Genomic DNA, 14,827 nt, shown 5'->3' with positions numbered 1-14,827 from the left:
CCGGGATGCGAGGAGGTGCGGCCGCCCCGCTGGCGGGGGAGAGGGTGGGTCCGGGGGCTCGGCTCCGCGGGCGGGGGTGTGGGTGCATGGATGGATGGACGGACCCGCCGGGTCGCGCCGCGCGGGAGAAGTTGCCGCGGTTCTGGGACCGCTCCGGCCGGGATCTCCCGTCTCGCTACTGGGCGGGAGCCTGTCCACATCTCCCTGCGCCGGTCCGGCTCCTCCGAGCGCCCCGGCTCCAGCCCCCGCGGGAGGAGCGGGGCAGGGCGCGGAGCGCCGTCAGCCCCGTGAGACAGGTGAAGTTGGGATGGGGACGGGCAGCGCCAGCCGCGGCCGCCGGCGGGCTCGGAGCGGTCGCCGCCGCCAACTCCGCTCCGCCGAGCAGCGCTGAAAGTAGCGCAGCCGCCGCGGGCAGGGCGATCGCGGCTGGGTCGGGGCTCTTCGACGCGCAGGTTCGCTTCTAATCCCCTACTTTTTTTACCTACCCGCCCACCCCCCAGTCACAGCATCGCAATGTGTTTGGGTTGTCTTTTTCCCTCCGTCGATTCTTCAATCAGTGTTTTTAAACAAGGCACGCTTATATGCTTCTCCATTAACCACTCATTACTTTGAACGTTCATTCTTAATTTGTACTCATCCTTGTATTTATTTTGTGTATTATTATTCATTCAAGGTCAAACCGTACAGAGTTTGGACTTTATTTATGAGAAGATATGATGAGGACTCTGTAGTGCTGTTCCTTTCCTCCTCCTCTCCCTCCCACTCTTGTGCCTGCCTGAGCGTTTTTGTAGGCTTTTAAAAGAATAGATGAGGGTCATAAAAAGTATTTGCTGACCACTGCCTCCAGCTCTTTTGTATAATTGAAATGTATTGGTTAATTCCTCTAATGAAAACAGAACATCAGCTCAAAGAATTGATTGCCTGGGAATGTAATTTTTGGAAGAAGTTGTATGGGGGATGTCTGTGTGTGCACAGGCGAGTGGGATAATGTACCTGTTAGAACTGGGTGCCACTGAAAGTACCTGTGAGAGGATGTGGTGACAGAGAGCTGCTGTTGTTTGTGCCTCGTGTCACACAGGTGCCTTGCATGGCTGCTCAACTTGCATTGTAAAATCTTCAAACTTTAAGGAAACTGATTGAAAAAAGTAGTGAACTCTTTAGTTTCTGAAAAGATTCCAGTGGAATTTAGCTAATGCCATGTCAGAGGTGAAAGAGATGGCATTAAAGTGAGGTGCTGGAGTCCAGGGATACTTCCCAAGGAAGGCAGGTATGGCTGTGTCAGGGTGTGTGAGGTGTGTTTGGAGCCGTGCGTGGGCTTTGCTGGTTCTTGGCTGGTTCGCGGGGCTGAGACCAGCTCAGAATGCACAACACTGTGTCTTTGTGGGGCGGGCTCGAGGTGTTATGTGCTGAATTTCCCTAAGGATGGAAGCAGGGGGATTCTGTGCCTGCCTGTGCCTTCCATAGTGCCGATATGGTTTTAGAGCATTGTGGAAGTTGCTGCTTTAACTGCTGCGATCATCAGCAAGGAGAGCATGACCCTGCTGTAAGTTGTGACGGTTTTGCTGCTTGCTTTGGTGTGATTGGATAAAATTTTCATTGTTAATTATTGCAAAAATTATCGAGATGCTGTTCTCAGCAGTCTTTTCTGCAACAAGAGGGGAGAGCAGGAGATTGTACACTCTGCTTTTTTTATCTTGGTTCTGTGAGGGGAAGCTGTGTCTACTCATCTTTGTACATGAAAACGGGATTTTTTTCAGATTACAGCACTGGAAAGCATTTTCTGAAGAATCAGAAGTAGACATCACTCATTGGTAAACTTCCTCTTCTGCTTTGCCTCAGTAGTGTTTCAAAGATCCTATTTCACTCTGGTAATGGAAGACCAAAAGAGCTGTTAAGCTCCATCTGTATGCATTAGGGTAGGTGGTTGATTTGTACCCTGGGGCCGTATTATCTGCTATTTCATTACTTCTGGATCAGTAATGATATTCAGGAAAACTGTATTTGTAGTGACTGCTTTCTAGGGACGCCTGTTCACTAGAAAGCCTCACCGATAAGATCGCACGCTGCGTGTTTGCTGACGTGCTGCACTGGTGGAGGCACTTGGGCTGCTGCCTTGAGTGGCACGGAAGTTCTGGGGTTTGTGAGTGAGAAATGGGATTCCCACGGGTCTCCTTACTATAATTTTTTTTTACCTAACCAGTATTTGGTGTCTTACATGCCTTCGGATGAGCTGAGCTCTTGTGCCTGTTTAGATGCTTTCTCCTTTTGTGTTTGGGCACAGCAGCAACTACCCCAGTGGCTGGGAGCAGAGGAGAGCACGTGAGGAGCTTGAGCTGGAGCAGGAGAAACATGCCAGATTCTGCAGGTACCCTGTGCCAAGCTCAGTGCTGAATAATAGCACAAAGGTAGCAATGTAAGAGTGGTTTTGGGCAGTGGAAAACCCAGGTGGTAGTTGTACTTTGGAAGCTCTTGATTCCCTGTTGGTAGGTGAGCAGGGGGGTTGTGGTGGAAGATGTGCTGTGGTTTCATCCAGGTGTCCAAGGCAACTAAGCTTGTCTGGCTTTGCAGGCTGTAAGCAAAGAGTGGGATAAGAAAATACCAAAAAATAAATTACTGAGTTGACAGTGCTAGACTGACACCACAAGTACCTGTGTGTGCTGTGCTTCCCTGCCCTGCACTGCTGCTGGCACCCCCATACCTTAACTGAAGTGGGTTATGAAAGCTGAGCAACAGGGATGCTGATCCAGATTAAAGAGGTGATGGAAATGCCCCCAGGCTGTTGTTCAGGGAGGTAAGTTCTTTATTCTCCATTAGAAGTGTATGCTGTGCTTTAACGGGTTGTGCTGTGCTGGGCTCAATGCTGTGGATGGGCTGGATGGGGGAAAGCAGAGAGACCTGTCTGCTTGAGCCACCTGACACAGAACCGGTTTTGGAAACTTCTCGAGGCATTTTTGTAGGTGAGGGAAATTGCTCCGATGGACTGCCTCAAAGTGTGTTCAAAAAGTACAAGTCTGGGTTGTCAGTTTTCAGGAACTTTGTTGAATTCTGGGGGGCCTTGTTCCTACATGGTGAGACAAAAGCACTGTTTTCACAAGGCAGAGCTGCTCTGTGGTTTGTTAAAACAATAGAAAATGAAAATTTGTCTGGTTCTGGCAGCAGTTCACAGGCTCCGATGTTACTGATGTGGCTGAGGATTGGGAGTCCTGCTGGGGCTGTCTAGGGGTGGGTGTGGTTTTTCTCTAAACCAGAGAAGCTGAGAAGCTGTGGATGGGCTGTCGTGCCTCATTATAACTGAGTTCTATGATATGATGTCATCATACTTCATGGCCAGACTCTGTGCAGTTGTGGTGTGTTTCTGTGTCTCTGAATCCTTCCACACTGTTGAGTTTTTGCCCACACATCACTTCAGTTCTTTACCTGAACTTTGAAAATGTTGATTTTTTTTTTTTTTTTTTTTTTTAACTGAGATCTCATTCCAGCTTTTCTGTTATGTGCCCCAGGATAATGTAAAGTAAAGTCAGTGTGAAGGTGTGGTATGAAATGGGAGTGTGATTGCCGGGTGAGACCAAGATGGAGCTGAACCATGCCGTGCTCCTTCTGGAAGCTGGACATCCCACCTCATCCAAAGCTGCTTCCAGGGTGGTGATGAAGTGGATGCTGTGGTAGGGGAAACAGATAAAGCACCACAGGCAAAATAAGTGCTGTTTATTTGAGGGGGAAAAAAAAAAAAAAGGCCAGGAGTTTGTGCCAGAGGATGAGAGTTGTGTGGGTCATTTAGAACCAGAAACTCTGCAAGGAAGGCAGGTTTCTCTGCTTGCTCTCTGAGGCTGCAGAGGTCCAGCTTCTGAGTCACTGGTGATCTGTCCTACCTTACTTCTGTGTCTAAGCGCAAACGCCCACTGTCTGCAGTCTGGTTTGGAACATGAGAGCAAAAAAATACTGTGCTTTGGACTAGCAAGCTTATCAAAAACATGCTGGTAATGCTCTTTCTGCTTTGAATGCTTCCTTATTGAGTCATCTTTAGGCATTCTTTTGTATTTCTGTTGTATTTAGTTAAAACACTTGAGTATTAAGGACATGCTGCATCATTTTTGTTGGGAATGCTTTTAGTTGCGCTTCCTTTCTATTGTGATTTTTATTTGTTAAGCCTTTGTTCTGATTGAAACAAAATCTTCTGCTAGGTTTTTTTTTTTAAATTATTTTTTGGAAAAGCATCTTGGTTTTTCTTTTCAGTCTCATCTAGCTGATACTCATTTTTGTGTCTGAAAATAAGGTAACTGCTGTGAAAGGGTTGGTTTTCTTTTTCTACATCACCCGCACTCACAGAAGAGGCAGCTGTTTTGAGAGAGTGTAGGGAATGGGTAAGGAAAGAGGTTCAAGGCCCACCAAGAAAGCAAACAAAAGCTGTATTAGTGATGTAGGGCCAGAATGTGTGTGTGATGTGTGGTGTCTGTGCATGTCCCAGGCAGGTGGAGAAGGAATCACACGCAAGATAAGCTGCTGTCCGATCCCTGTGGTGGCTCCCATGTCCCTTGGTTGTGTAGACTCCCTGTTGGTAAAGGCAGAATGTGCAAACACAGTTGCAGTGCAATGAGGTATCTCATTGTGACCTGAAGGGGTAGTATGACCCAGGAGAGAGGGAAAAGGATTTTACAAGGGAAATGAACTTTTAAAGCTACTTAAAAACTACTAGAAAGTGGAGAAATAGTCACCCTCCTGACTCAGTTGCTTAAACAGAAAATGTGCAAGAAAGAGATATTCTGGTAGTGAATAGTGGGAATTTTTGAAAGGTTGGAGATAGGATAACTTAATGTGGCAAACTTCTGATCCCAGCCTTGTTAGGAGTGAGGGGGGATTCCTTATGTGTCTTGAGGTTGCCAGGAATGGACAGAAAGACACTATGTGCCATTTGGCTCTGTCAGACTGGCGTAGCCTTCCAAAAGAAAGATAAATGAAACAATCTCTTCACTCATTAGGTATAATTGTGGCTGTTTCTGATCCATCTCCCACAATAACTTGTAATTCACATTGGCATTGTTTCAGCACATGGTGACAGCAGTGTGGAATTCTGTCTGCTGCGTGTTCAATAGGGATTTGTGGAGAGCATAAGTTGCTGTAGCACATAGTGGGCTATATAAATTTGTATATATTTAAAAATATATAATTTTTTGTACAAGTACAATGGGACAGTGGTATTGAGTCTTTAGATAGATGTTTTCTTCTTGCTGAAGCACCTATTTTAACTGATTTGCTGGGTTTTCATTGCAAAATTGATGTTGGCAGATAGCAGAGAACAGAGCAGAGAGCCTGAGGGCACTGCAGTGTGGGGGAAATGACTCCTGGGCATTAACATATGCCTTCTGAGACACTTCTGAGAACTGTAGGCTGCAAATATTTATGATTCTGTAATTGATTTCAGTTATCTGTAGTAAACACAATATACACCTTTGGTAAAGGAGGGAGCAGCAGTCTCTGTGATTGCTGTTTTCTCCAGCAACGGTGTGCAGTTTATGGAGCATCAATTTTTAGTGTGTGGTATTCATTCAGGAAAGAAAACTTAGGTGGTGGGAGGCTTGGCAGTCACGGCAAACTTTATTTTACAAAACTGTCCTAACAGAAACACACAATAGGATTTCTTCGGGTGTTTCTTTTTTTTTTTAAATCTGCGTGTGTCTTGTTTTGCTATTTAAAAATTTGTCTATGTTCCACTTTGTGAAATGTTTTGAAACAGAAAAATTACACCTGTCCTGTGTAGGAATATCTATTTAATTAAATTACTGTTAATAAAACAAGAGAATACACCCACAGCACCAACTGTAATGGATGGAAGAGCAACCTGAGGATGCAGCACAATGGTGAGCGCAATCCCGCCGTTAATGAATGGGATTAAAACTCGTGTTTATGAGCGAGGGAGGCTCTCCACTGGGATGGAGTCTGTTTTGTGGCTGCCTTTTTGTCTCTCGTGGGTTGAAACAGAGCTCTCTTCCGCAGCCTTTCTGAAGCTCAGCACTGATGATTTGTATTCTCCTGGAGAGTAATTTGTCAGGAGATGAACAGCAATATGCTCGGTGTTTGCTGCAATAGCAAAGACAAGTCCAGTTAAAGACTTATTTCTTGGGGTAAAGTAATTTTTAAACTTTCCATCATAAAAAAGTCATAAATACCTCTGCCTGGCCTAATTTTTTTTTTTACATTTCAAGTACTTTGGTGGCAAGTTCAGCTGTGCAGAAAACGGAACAGCCCAGAGCTTCCAGTTGGGGAGGACACAAGTTTGGTCCCTGGAGAGCACATTGCTTGTGAAAGGTCACTGTCTCAGAAGTCCGATGATTTGGGAACTTGGAAAATTTGTCTAGACATTGCAATGTATTTTTAAGTAAAACTCTGATTTAAAATGGGAATTGAAACAAAATAAGCAAAAGGTTAAATTTCCCTGAAACGAAGCCATAATCTTTCTGTAATAAAACTTGGCTGACTAAATGAAAGCTTTAGTGTTGTTTTCTAGCAGAGGCAAAAAGAAAATAAGCATTCGGTTCTAGTTCAGTTCTTTTTGCTTTTGGGAAGGGAGGTGTGGGGTGTGTGGTGCTTTTTTTTTTTTCCTTTTTAAAAATTTTTTTTTCATTAACAGGGAAGCCAAATCATATCCAGCTCTGAGAGCACTAAGGATTTCTGTCTTCCTGTTGCTTCTTTGGGGCAGAGCTGGGAGTGATTCTTCTTCGGTATCCGGTGTAAATTAGATTTTACGCCCAGGCTGGATGGGGCTCTGAGCAATCTGGTCAAGTGGAAGGGCTCTCTGCCCACGTCAGGGGGTTGGAATGAGATCATCTTTAAGGTCCATTTCAACTCAGACCATTCCGTGTTTCTATGATTCTACTGAAATTTGGTATTAGGGCCAGGGAAGGATGATGTGTGAGTGACAACCAGGAGAAGATGGCAAATTGGAATGGAGCTGTGGTATGATGGGAAGGAGTTTTGGGGAGTGCCAGTGGAAACAGGAGAGGTAAGCAAGTGAGCTGGTGTTCAGGAATGGATTTGGACTGTAAATGTGTTCAGAAATCAAATGGCTTGAAGCCTCTGATTGGCAGGGAGAGAAGAAAAGACATGAAAAGGAGACATGATGCAACTTCGATTTTATTTAGCTGCAACAAAAAAAAGGATGTTTTATGCCACTCTGTGATGGAAATAGGAGCCAGAAAGGAGAGGAGAAACTTTAACGAATAAGAAGATGGAGACAGACATGATGGAGGCTTGTCAGGATTTGTTTTTTCCCTTAAAATCTGTAAAACCCTATTCCCATCCTTCAAAAAGCTTTTATATGTTTAGGAACATGGTAATATATCATGTCAAATTCATTTGTTATATCTGCTTATATCATGTCTAATTTTGGCAGGAATTATAACACTAATTGCATTTGCTGTCAAGTTGATTGCCCCTTCCCCGTGCAGCTCTAGCTGAGCCTGTTTTCCTCTCCGTTTAAATAGGTATAACTTTTTTTCCCTGGCTATTTGGAAGAGTCTTGACTGTGGAATACACTTTCTCTGGGTCTAGAGAAATATCAGCTTGTCAGTCTTCCAGAGGAGCTGTAACAACTTTCTTGTCAGGAAAGGTTTAAAGCAGAAAGGTATTGATGGTCTAGAATTATTAGATTTCATTTTTTTTTTTTATTTGAGAAGGGGTTGGGATGGATAGGATATTTTTTTTTTTTTTTTCTTTTTGGGATATGTGTGTGAGGTGTTTGGGACCTTGTAAAAGACCACATATGTTAATTACTCTTTGAAAAGAAAATGCGAGATGTTTTGTGGGGCAGTTCTGAGCATAACATGCTCTCTTGGTTTTTCAGGGCATCAAATCAGCCTCTGTGTTTGACAGTTTAAAAATACGAATTAGATGAAGACAGTAAATAGTAGAGATATTATTTTGATTCTGGGATGCTCTATATGGATATTCCTGAGAGAAGCAACAGGGCAGCTGAGTAAGGAGGTGTGGGGAAAAATGTGAGGCAGGAAGATTTGAGTGGGGAGTGGTGTTAGCAAGAATAAAGAAAATGGAACTTGGCACTGTAGCTTCACTGAAAATAATCATAGCAATAGTCATCCTCCTGCAGAGGATGGTGAGGGGGAATGCAGTATGGGATGCAGGACTTTATACAGCTATGAAAACATTTTTGAAGTGTTTTGCCAAAATACCGCTGGAAGGCAGAACCTAAACTACAGTAGTTCGGGAAGCATGTGATCCTGCAGAGGGGCACATTTGGAAGAGAAAAACTTGGAAATTACTTTTCCAAAATGGACTCCAATTTGAGGTTAGGATTAAGGCCTGTCTGCCTTTAGGAAGATACAAATAGTTACTATTTTCTGCTAAACTTGAAAAGAAAAATCCGAATAACACTACTGGGACTGAGAGTTAAAGGTCAGAAACTCTGAATAGCAGCATTAATTGCTCCCTTTAAAGGATATAAAGGATCAGAGTCTTTCAGGGCTTGCCTAAGGAGGAGAGCAATATTAATGTCAGTAAAGGATGATACAGCAAGACTGAAAAAGGGGAGGTGGGGCAGGTTTTTTCCCTTGTTACTCCAAAATAAGATGAACATACAATTAACTTTGGTGTAACCTCGGAGTCTGAAGTATTGCAGTGTTGCTTCAGTTGTGTGTTGTGTTTAATACTTTTTATTCCATTGAGCAGGATCAAATTGCAAGAAATATTACCAGCAGGATTAGATGCTGCAGTGCACACAGGATTGCCTTGGCCCATCCAGCGCAGAGAACTTCTTTCCTTATTTTTTAAAATTTTTAAGTCTTTGCTAAGATTGTTATCACAGCCTTTCAGCAAATGATGCCACCCTTGATTTTCCTTTTGTAATCTTCAGGTTTGAACCGTTGTCTTTGCAAGTTGTGCTCCATTCTCTTAGGTGATGTTTTAATGTTGCTGACTGATTAAAAAAGATGGGGTACCTTAGAATAAATGAATTATCTTATGCATACTCCTACTGTTGCTGACCTCTTATCATTAGTTCAGGCTACATCAGAAAAATGTAAATATTGAGGGAATCAGTGGTATGTGATAGAACTTGCTGTTGAAATGGATTATGCTTTTTCATCATGGCAATAATTTTAAAGGAACTTAGGTTTCCACAGCTGCCTGTAAGATGATAATGAAGCTTTTTCTGCTTTCCTTCTCTCACTCATATTCAGAAGATTACTTACATGCTTATTCATGCAAGGAAGGGTTTTGGTTTCTTCCCAGTGTCGAAGAAACAAATAAAAACCTTTGTTGTATCTACAGTTAGATTTGCAAAAGAGTCCGTGTTGTAAAAGCACTGGATACTAAAAACGTTGTTGGGTTTTCCTTACTCCTGAGATGCCTTCCCAATTCTTTGCATCCCTCGCTGCATCCTTTAGGAAAAACCCTCTTGTCTCTAGGGAATGAGGAGAGTTGAGGGGAATTATCACAATTTGCAAACAAGAATGCTTTTTAAATATTTAAGTTTGTTTAACTTCATAGCCATGGGTAGCAGATTTTTTCTTCTTCTCTTGATTTCATATATGCTTCTTGATGATCTGTAAAAGGATTTAGATTTGGCTTTTTCAGTTAAAGTAAGAAAAGGTACTTGCCTGCTGACTATTTTTTGTTTGACTTCTAGGAAGTTGCCTTCACTGGGATAGATTTTAGATTTTGTAAGCAAATCCTGTTGGACTATGTAATGATGTGCTTGGATTAAGTTTCCTCCCTATTGCACATTCTACAGGAAAATGTATTTTCTGTTAGTCTGGTAGATGGTTGTATAGGATAGATTTTGATTGCTTCTGAAACAGCAGAAGTCTCCTAGGCAATTCTATTAAATTCCAGGTAATTCAAGGGAGGGGAGGGAAAGAAGTTCACCTCCTCCCCTTTCCCTGCCAGATCGGCTCTCCTGAGCCTGGGCTCAAATGAAATGCATGTGAAGCTGATGGTCGTAGCTAAGAAACTTCTGATGCTGATGATCTGGAATGGAGTGTGGTAAGTAAAACATAAGGTTGCATACAAAAGATGGTTAAAAAGTTGTATCCAATACTTCAAGCTCTTTCAATACACTCTTAGAGTACCTAAGTGTTCTTGATTCTTGCATTTTCATCTCTGTAGATTCATGAGTTCTCTGAGGATGGTGTGGGCTTGCCTGTTGGATCAAATAACAGTGAAGAAGGGAAACACTTAAACTTTAAATGCATAAGTATTTCATTATAGTAAGGGTGTTTAAAAAAGTTTAGCTGACATTTGGCAGAGCCAAGACTTACGTGCTTAGGATGGACAGTGAAGCCTCCGTTAGGCAGGTCTTCAAGAGCTGGTGTTCTCCCTGTAGACTGAATTTTTGTACTAACAATGTCTGCAATTATGCATTATTGAAAATACTTGTATTTTCTGTGGATTCAGATCCCTGAAAATAAATAGTTGCAGGTTGAAATATTGGCAGCCTGGCAGTGTATTTAAGCTTGCCCTGTAGATAACTATTACATTTGTTTACTATCTGGGGATGCTGCTTGCAGAGCTAAAAACCCTCTAAGCTGATCATTATCAAGCTTTTAAAAGCAAAGGAGGAGTGTCAAATTCTGTGTGACATCTGAATAAAGGTTTTTTTTAAAGTGAACCTACCTAAAACTTCAAAAAATAATACAGTAATTAATGTCTGACCTTTTAATTAAAAGTTCACTAGTTTTTTAGGTGTTAGTTTTGTCAAGATACTTCTGCAGTGTAATGCTCTTGGTGGCAGAGCTTTTTGTATTCTCCTCGATGGATAAATGATTAATGATCTCAACACTGCCTTCTGGATCACCTTGTAAGAGGTCTCCTTCATCAATCTGGCAAGGGGATTGTATGGCAGTTTGCACCCTAATTACAGTCCCCAGCTGGGGATGTGCTGCTTAACAGATTACTTGTAGCAGAAGTGGAGTCAGTGCAGATATGGATGACCACGGAGTTGTTTGACGCCCGGGTGCTAAAATTAGATTTCCTTCTAGAAAAAACCATCCACTTCATATAAGCAGTGCAGCAGATAAAAGTGTTTAGCTGGAATTAACTCTGTAACTTAAAGGTTTAATAATAACAGCGCTTCTGCGTTTCCCTGCTTTCATTGTTTCCCTTCCTTTCTCTTGTGGTCTTATAGACCAGGGCAGTATTGCAAGCCAGAAATTTTATTACCAGTGGAAACATTAAGGTATTCCACAGGGCAAAACAAAAGTGATTCAAAAGGTGCTTTTACAGATAATAAGTTTTAGCATTGAGCAGTTTACCCAGAAGGCAACAGATTATTTCTAGTGGTCTGCTGTTATTGTTGGCCTTCTTTTCTGGCTCATTTGTGGTGTAATGCTGCTGCTCAATTAAGATGTATTTCGGTGAAAACCATGAATGACAACGTCCACCAAGCATATTGCTAAGCATATACATCTGTGCCTATTGCTCAGGCTGACAACTCTGAGTGTGTTGCTGAGAAACAGCTCATTTAAGGGCTAAGGCTTGGAGGAAAACTTGCACAGGATCTGGTCAAACACCAAAGCAAAGTGCCCATTTGGTATCTGACAGCAGGAAGATTTTAGGCTTGGGAAGGATGTAATTGCCAAATGATTTTCCAGGTATGTATCAGTGTTTTAGTAGTCAATGGGGTACGAGTAGACTGAGGCTGGAGGTAGAATATATGCTATTTGTGCTCTTATCCTGAAGAAAACTAGAATTGAAGAATTGCAGGGATTAATATTTGTGTTTAGGACAGTAGAAACCTTCAACAGTGCAGTGGCTGCTGTGAAGGTGTGTGTGTGTGTGTTTGACTTCATCTAACTTGAAAGATGAAAAAAAGTGTTTACTACTCAGTAAAGAAGCAGTTGACTACACCTGACCTGTGTTTTTAGTGCTGTGAAATGGCACCGAGTCTGGACAGTCTTCTCCCTGTCTGGGAGCTCGACTTTTGGAGTGTGGGAAGGAGGTGACGGGTGTGTGTGAAGCAGGAGTTCATCATGTCCTAGGTTTGGAAGAAAATCTCAGAAGTTTTTACTCCTAAAGATGGTCAGATAGTGTTTGGTTATGGTGCATTGTCTCTTTCTAGGTTTCCCTCCCCATGAGAAATGGAGGAATTGACTGTAGATGTTGATGATGATATTGTAGGTGAATGTTGCTGTGTTGTCTGGAAATCACATGCACTTTATGGTGAGAACACTTCCAAGAGATCGTTTGGAAGGCTCTGGTTTCTTTGACCTGGGTTTGCTCTGAGTTAGAACTCATGGCTTTCCCTGTTCTGGTTCCCTCTTGTTCCTTTGGCTCCCACCAAAAACGAGCAGTCCTTCACTGCTTCATCCTCTCAGCTAAAAACTAAAGGCTGGCTCTTCAGCTTCTTTTATTGTCTTGTTAAAAAGCAAATGCAGTGTTTCCTCCCTATCAGTCTTTCAGATGGGGGAGCAGCACGGTTTGGTGTTCTTGTGAGCATCATCACTCTTCTGTTTGCAGAAGCAATTGGAAGCAAATGATCCAGGTCGTTGTTATTACTCCTATTTTGTTTTTTTCCAGTTCTGCAGCTTCAGCTCCTTATTTGAGCTGCGTTGACTCGTCATGAAACACCACATTTTGGTCTGTAGTCGTGCATATAATAGTCAAGTGCTGCACAGCCTCTCACTGATCTTGGTTTTCCACAGTGGCTCTCCCGGGTTTTGTTCCAGGACAAATACATTGTAGGTACTCAAGAGGAAAACATTTTCTCCTAAATTATTTTAGCAAATGGAAACCCTTTTTTACTCTGCCTGAAGACCTTGTATTGGCTGCAAGCCTGAGAGATTTAAATATTTGCAGTTCCTTTTATTGTTCAAACCTGTGCAGCATATTTTAAGTGAGTGAGCAGTCTGTCAAGTTACTAGAAATCATTACTTTGCCAGAGAGTTATCGAATGGATGTGAAAACAGGTGTTTGTCAGATTTTTACCTTCTGGACTGAATATTTTTGATGTTTAGGAACTTTTATCTGCAGTCAGCCATTGTGCTTTGTAGAGGAGAAGGCTTAATTCAGATTATCTGAGCAATCAGGGAGCAGAGATGCGGTTCTGTGATTCATAATTGAAATTTAGCCTTTAGATTAACTTCATTAGTATGCTGTTGAACAAGGACAGGGTGTTAATAAATGAAAAAATCCTTCTGGGTTTAAGCACCAAGAGCCACAATAGGTCTTTACAGTTCATTATGAATTTTTTTATTTTTGCTGTGACAGCATTATTTTTGATTTGACCATGCTCTTTTTGTCTTTGTTCCTCAAAATTGTACAGAGAGAAATAGGGAAAGGTTTTATCTGATGTGAGATTAAACCCAAAATTCTTCTAGTAAAGCTACATTTATAAGTCCTTCTGAGATCAAGAAAAGGAACTTTAAAAAATAGACTTCAGTTTCCTGTCTAACTGGTAAGTTGGAGTAATGAGTGAAACCTGACTTACGTTTTTCAAAGATGTGAAACTTTCTGAGGAAGTAGAGAGAGACTACAGAATCTCCAGTCATTAGTTTACAAATGTTTATAAAATGTACCTGTTTATCCTACTGAGATGACAAATGCTCATTTCTGGCTTCCATATTCCAATTACTTTGTAAATTCTTGATCTTGAGTTTAATTAAAGGACTTTTCCAACCTAAATAATTCTGTGTATATCTCACAGTAGTCCATGGGCCATCAGAAATAGAAGGGAGCATTCAGGCTTCTCCAGGTGGAATTTTCTTGCATGACATGAAGGTTACTGTAGTTGAGTTTTGAATGACTATGCTGTAATGGAGGAAGTTGGTACTGGTTTTATTTGTAAGGCATGTTTGCTATTTTTATACAATGTTTTTTTATGCTTTGCATGGTTTTATGAAAGATTTTGATAGATTCTCATTAGTTGTAGAGCAGTACTAAGAAAGTAGGTTCACAAAAAAAAAATCCAGTTACAAAAATGGAAAAGAAGATATCAGGGATTTTTGGTTCTTTCCCGTCTTCACAGTTGCTCTTGATCTCCCTAAAACCTGTACCAGAATATTTTGAGTTGTATGTACATTTGCTTTTCAGTGGAGAGTCGTGCACTTGATGTAATCCTCTGTGCTTTGAGGTGCCGAGGCATCTGCTTCGGCAAGGAAGGATTATGGATGTAGCTTTTTTCTGCATTCAGCCTTGAGGGAAGCACAGATTGCTGAACAACAGAGCAGATTGGTGTCTAGTGCTTGAAAGGCTGGGAGCTGAGTTTGAACTCCAGCATGGAGTCTGTGTGGGCCTGCAGGGTTTGGGAAGCTTTGGGAATTACTGCAACTGAGAGTCTGGGGTAAGGGCAGTTTGGGAAAGAGGAATGAAGAGCAGAAAGTCTGTGTTACAATGAGTGGCGTGTAGTGTCCTTGAGTATTTGGGAAAAGCGTAGATTGTGATCTCCTGACATACATGAATGGGCTATGTTGCATTTTTCCATAGAGTTTGGTGTGGGGGAACACATGCTTAAAAATGCTAGAAGGTTGTGACTGAGAAAAAATAGCTTGTATGAGGCAGCTTAAGATATATGGAGTCTAATAACTTCCATTGTATATCCCTGTGGAAGATGAGTCCTAACCAGCAGACATAGTTCACATCCCAAAATATCTTAATTCTCACAAAAAGCTGTTGTTGGGAAACCTTGACTTTAGATACACTGATGTGTTGCTGTGAGGGAAAATTGCACTATCAATGGTCTCTAGCTTTCTGCAATCACTCTGTAGGAGAGGTGAAATATTTTCCCTCCAGAAGGATCCAGGCCCAAAAATACAAATTAAAAATAATTTAAAGCTTGCTTCCTTTTTTTTTTTTTTTTTTTTTGAAGATTTGCTATGCCTTT

At 41.9% G+C, this 14,827-nt stretch overlaps 1 protein-coding gene across 4 annotated transcripts in view; it reads left to right on the top strand.

Annotated features, from left to right (window-relative positions):
• The window catches only part of THSD7B (thrombospondin type 1 domain containing 7B), a 301,488-nt gene continuing 286,661 nt past the window's right edge, over positions 1-14,827 (top strand). For all 4 annotated transcript variants that reach the window (XM_042041089.1, XM_042041087.1, XM_042041090.1 and 1 more), the window contains exon 1: positions 1-44. The gene's annotated coding sequence lies outside the window, so the exon portion shown is untranslated. The remainder of the gene's footprint in view (positions 45-14,827) is intronic.

This window comes from Corvus kubaryi, unplaced genomic scaffold (assembly GCF_017639235.1).
Source record: "Corvus kubaryi isolate FWS band 111438036 unplaced genomic scaffold, C.kubaryi_AGA036_p1.0 37396, whole genome shotgun sequence".
Lineage (NCBI taxonomy): Eukaryota > Metazoa > Chordata > Aves > Passeriformes > Corvidae > Corvus > Corvus kubaryi.
This window is presented reverse-complemented; position numbering and strand designations above follow the sequence as displayed.